The sequence below is a fragment of the Henckelia pumila genome, chromosome 2 (genome assembly GCF_033568475.1).
Source record: "Henckelia pumila isolate YLH828 chromosome 2, ASM3356847v2, whole genome shotgun sequence".
NCBI lineage: Eukaryota > Viridiplantae > Streptophyta > Magnoliopsida > Lamiales > Gesneriaceae > Henckelia > Henckelia pumila.
In genome coordinates, this window is record NC_133121.1 from 42,941,527 (window position 1) to 42,947,362 (window position 5,836).

The 5,836-nt window shown below is 36.1% G+C and overlaps 2 non-coding genes across 2 annotated transcripts; both read left to right on the forward strand.

Annotated features, from left to right (window-relative positions):
* The first annotated feature begins 2,687 nt into the window (after nucleotides 1-2,687).
* On the forward strand, nucleotides 2,688-2,826 carry LOC140885587 (small nucleolar RNA snoR138). Its single transcript, XR_012151031.1, has one exon. It is a non-coding gene; the product is annotated as a small nucleolar RNA snoR138 (small nucleolar RNA).
* Nucleotides 2,827-3,089: 263 nt separating this feature from the next.
* LOC140885659 (small nucleolar RNA SNORD36) lies at nucleotides 3,090-3,169 on the forward strand. Its single transcript, XR_012151079.1, has one exon. It is a non-coding gene; the product is annotated as a small nucleolar RNA SNORD36 (small nucleolar RNA).
* The last annotated feature ends 2,667 nt before the right edge of the window (nucleotides 3,170-5,836 follow it).

Genomic DNA, 5,836 nt, shown 5'->3' on the forward strand with positions numbered 1-5,836 from the left:
TCACCACTCTTCTCAAAATCACTAGATTCATCAGAATCATGTGAAGAATTGGAAGATTCGGAGGAAGACATTGGCTCAAGATGATTTTCAAGGGGAGTATAAGGAACGCAAGTAAAATCAAATTTTCAAAGGGGAGGAAATGCTTACCGAATAATTTGAAAATTTGACGAAAACAAAAAGCTAAGGAACGAGCGAAGAAATCGGATAAGTTGAGGCGAGAGCTATCCAACACGAACGACTTGAGCCGAGCAATTCATCGAACAAGTAGTGGGCGAGAGGGGATGGGCGAGGGTGACGGCTGCGAGGGGCGAGGCTGGGTGTGCGAGGGGCGACCTTGGGGTGAAAAAAAGAGAAAGAAAATGAGAATGAAGGGAAGGTTGAGTATTTATAGAAGAAGGATGGGTGAGATCCATCAATCCAAAATTTAAAAATAAAGGGCAAGAGATGGGCCTAGGGATTCGTGAAAGGTTCCACCAAACTATAATTCACCTTTATATTATTTCAAAATTTCTAAGGTCCATACCGTGGGGGCTCTACCCCCGGACCCCCGGAAGGATTAGTTGTTTGGGTTGAGGGATCGGGCCGATAGTCGTCAATTGGTCGCACCGCGAATTTTTCGGGTCTGCTAAAGAAATTTTTGAATCACCAACCCCAGATGCCTAACTTAACAAGAATGCAAGAAATAAAAGGTCCTGACTTTGAAATTCACACAATCGAGTTTTGAACCTGCGAATCAACCCGACTTGGGAGGGGGAGACTGGTGATACCCCATGAGTGGGCCCATCAAGTGCTTGAGCCCAATAGAGGCCCATAACCAAAGACTAAGGTTCGAGTCTCATTTTTTAGAGGTAGGGCTGGCGCATCAGGGGATTATGGAAGAAGATGTATGTTGGCTCCTAAGGGGTGAAGGAGAGCCCCGTCGAGTTGGACCTTAGACATGAGGTCTCTAAGGTAAGTCGAAATCTTATGACAATCTGAAAGGGAGATGTGAAAGAGTATATGAAGGCAGTGGAGGAGAGGCTCGCCTAGGGTTGGCGAGACCCAGGGAAGCCTCAGGGTGGGCGCCCCCTAAGGCGGGTGACCCCTAGGGTGGACAAGCTCTAGGGTGGTAAGCTTGGTTTTGTGCTTTGATTTGTCTTTGGAGGGCGAGCTCTAAAAGAGAGGCGCGTGAACTACACGCTCGTGGTCCCCTACAAAGTGTTCGTGGTCCCCTACTTTGCCTTCTATAAATACGGGTTTGCTCCTTCCATTTCAATTTAATTCATTTCCATTTTGAGGGGCGCCCAAGCTCCTCTTTCTCTTATTCGTTCATGTCTCTGACTGGACCGTCAGAGGGGCTACGCCTGGACACCCTCCCGGCCCCCTCTAACATTATTTGATTGATTTTAGGTTCATCTCTAGACTTGAAGCTTTGGGCTTGAGTGGGATTCGGACCATCAAATTTTAGTGAGTATCAGTAATTAAGATGAAGTATGATTAGCAAAATTAGTAAATAACACTCCTCGATGAGCCCGATTCATATTCGTCCGAGTTTGTCTTTTCGCCCTGTGGCGAGTCAAAATATTTACAGGTCATTGTTCTCTCTCTTCACAATAGCTAAAGTTGTCAAAACGGGGTGAAGTGAGCCAACCTGCAATCCACCAAAATCCGCTAGTCAGCAGGACGGGACTGACCCACTTTTTATACGAATTCGAAAATTATCAACCCAACTCTTCTATTTGACTGTGTGGGGCGGAACGAGCCGACACATCAATTTTTAGTTATATTTGACGGATTGATCCGTAACCCACCACAACCCACCACTTAGCGGAGCGGGATGACCCATCATCTAGACGAATTAGAAATTTATCATATCCAACTGCCCTGTGTGATAAACTCAGAGAGGATGGACCGACCCACCCAACGGGCCCAATCCCCTCTAAGATCAACTTGTTTGTCGACATTCATGATTGTGTGCACTCCACCTTAATCTTCATAATTATTCTCATCACCACGTGGCTCCAAATATACATCACACAGCATAACTGTGGACAGTTTAACCAAAGTTTATTTTCTGGACACATCTTGTGGGTTTTTAGTAACTATAAATCTTACAAAACAAAAACAATTAATTTATGTGAGTCAAATTATATTTAAGATATGCTTTAAGCTCTGCATGTTTTTGTATATTGTTTCTGGTAAACTTTGATTTCATTGATTCCATAATTTTTATTATCTTAGCCTGAATATGAAAAAAGATATGGTATGAATATGGTAGTCTGGTTGTCAATCACTGGAATGATTTTTGAATCACAATATCAATTTATTTTTACAGAATCTATTTAGATTTTTTCCTCTTAAGAAGTGATACTTGAAATTTGGGGTGCTGAGTACTATGCACGATTCACTTTGTTCCTAACCTCATTTTTATATACTCTTGTCCCACTCTATTTCTTTGTGCCCCTCTCTGCTCATAACATTGGTTGGGACTTTGGAAAGTTATGTGATCTTACTGTCCTTGATGTGGCTTAGTTGCATTAGCAAATGCCTCATTGTGAATTCGGTTGCCTAGATAGTGTGAGTGGAGAGACTAATAACTTTTAGCAGCCTTTCCAAAAGCGTAGTTTGTATATCGGGTCTCATCAAAACATTAAAGTTTCTACCTTTCGAAAAGTTACTGAAAAAATTAAGAATTTCGGTTATTACTGAATGCCTCTTGAATAACTGGATTGGTTGTCTCAACTATTCGGTTCATACGGAGGCATAAATAAACATGAATCTGTTTGATGGTGGGGAACTATTTTCATAATATTTTCAGTTCTTCTCTTAGTTTTGCTTCAGGCATAATTAAATTAAATGAACATGTTTTGACGTTATGGATTTAGGTCTCTTGGTTTATAAGATGATTAAGCGGCTTCTTGATGCACATTCAAGTGTATAATGATAAGATATATGCTTCCTGAGATCAGCTATATCAACATTTTCATGGCCGATCACTGATCAAGTGGGCTTCCTTTGTTACTAGCCTCACTGCTGTCTCGATATGGCACATTGCTTTTCTATTTTGCAATCTTGATTATTGGATATGTGTTTGCAATCTTCAATGTATGGGGCAGATGATGAGGAATTTATACTTTTGCTGAATAAACCATGTAGCTACATAATTCGAGCTTTTTAAAACTGATGCCCATTCATTTGTGTCATTTTAGCTCTTCTGAAAATTGGAGGTTTGAGATGCTTTACTTGCCTTGAGGTTTTCTAACTTGTGTTTGTTTGATGCTATTTCAAGTATGTCAATGGCTAGGAATCTGGTTACATGTGTCACATCAAATATGAGTTGCGGATATACTCTTTGATGTTGATGCCAAAACGCATCTGCATCCAAATTCCCTAACAACTGTTATGACTTGCACGCACAAACAATGTTATGCGTATTGGTTTTCAAATGTTTAGGCTGTAGTTTGTGACAGAAGTTTTTGTAAGTTAATTATTAAAAAAATTAATATATGGTTACTTAATTAATTACAAAAATTAAAAATAATAATTATTATAAATATATGTATTAAGTTAAATATATAACTAAATTTGATGATTGGGAAGTAAATTTTTTTGGGTTAATGATGATTGGGAAGTAAATGTTTAAAAAGTAATAGATTTGAAAATTTTCATATGGCAGTAGATGTGGCTAAGAAACAAGAAAGCTTCTTTTTCATCTGAGTAACGACTCATTCATATTAGGTTGAAATAAAACCTTCTTACTAAATTTTTAACTTTTTTTTGAAATAGATAGTTTTAATGACATTGTCCACAACAAATATAGATATAATAAGGATTGTTTTCATTGGATGAATTCTTGTTTGCATATCAAGTGAGTACTACTTAACATTGACATTCTTGTCTTTGACACAATTTAGATAAAGAACTATAACACATCAAAATTCTTGTTTGCATGCCAAGTGAGTATTACCTAACATCAGCATTCTTTTCTTCAACATCTTCTTAGTTGCAAATGACCTCACAAATTGATTATAATTTAAAACTTCTCTTTTGTTTATTGCAATGTTCCTTCCATTGACACATAACATGAAGAAGTGATGACTAATTTTTCTATGCATTACATGTGGTGGAAATCAACCAAATAATATGATGACTAACATTTATAATTTAAATAATAAATTGTAACCTAACACTTGTCAATAGTTACTGGTGACTAACCTACTTGTGTTGAAGTGGACAAAACATGTCATAAAATTTGTCATAAATTATCTATGACTCATCTTATCTTACATAATATATAAAAATTCACTTAGCAAACTATATTTTGCCATATATACTTATGATTAGTTACTTCAAGGTTAACATATTAATTGTGTTATAAGTTTTCAGTACTTTCTCTTTACTAACTACGTACAAATTCGGTTTGTACATCAAATCCAATGGAAAACAATCCTTACTGTACTTGTATTGACATGCGGACAATGTCAATACAACTATCTATTTCAGAAAAAAAGTCGAAGAACTGGTAAGAAGACTTTACTCCAACCACTGCAAGAAAATTAGATATAGTGACATTTGTGAGATGACATTTTTTATATAATGTTGGCAAAAATATCTTTAAAGGACACTTGTTAAAAAAAAATTAATTTGATAATATATATCATAATAACCTATCTATTGTGATATTTTTACCATGATGTCATTAAATAGTTAACTTTTAAGTTTTAACTTTTTTTTTAATTCCCCAAACATCTCATTCCCTCTTATTTTCACAATTCCCTCCATCTTTTATCACTCAAACACACACATATACATACACACATATACATATTAATTAATATCAATATGAATTAACTTATTAGAAGAGTAAGAAATGAAAACCCAACCCTAAAAGTCTCATTCCTGTTGCCTCTCGAATCTCGATCCAAGAAATTTCTTGTCTTTGGTCTTCACTATCGTTTCTCATATGCCGCTGGAAATGGTTCGAAACCCTCTGTTCCAGCATACCCAAGCCTTGAAAGCATCTGTTTCTATCCTACATGGTAAGAATGAAGATCAAAATTCAACCCTATTTCACGACTGAAGTTTCACATCTTATTCGTCACGATTTCGTCCAAATTTATTTGTTGTTTTTGGTCGATTGAAGGATGTGTTTGAACCCTAGAATATTTCAAACACAACCCAGTTGTTTCCCCCAAATCTCTGATCATTTATTGTTCGAACTGTTGTTGCCCCTAATAATGAACTTATCATCTGTTATAGAGAGAGCATGTATTTATTTTTTTATCCACATTTCTCTTACGCACACATATTAATCAGGTTTTATATTGTGTGTTCTCCATATTTTTGTATTTTAACATTCTTTTTGCGTATGAGTTTTTTTAGGTAATCGGGATGATGGAAAAAGAGATGGGAGTACAAGGTCGAAATGTTTAATAAGTAGGTAAATTTTTTTTTTTGTGTTTGTAAATTTTTTTATATTTTTATCAGCATATTTTATCTATTTATAAACTTTTTGCAACTTTCTACTTGACGGATGCATTTTTTTACATAGATTATATGCATTCTTCTTTATGTGGTTAGCTTGGACTTCATTAAGCTTCATTAAATTTTGGTTTTAAACTATATCGTAGTTTATTAAAAATACACCATGTGTGTTCCTAAACACACAAGGCATATCTTCAATGGTCCTGACACACATCTCTGGAATGAGGCGTGTGCCTTGATCTTATAGTGTGCACATCGGTACTTCTTAATGGCCAAAGCACGATTTAATGCACCTTGAATGAAAATATTGTGTACTTTTAAGTTTTAAGTTCAATATATTATAATAGTCTTATGTTTGCTTGAATTTTTCAAT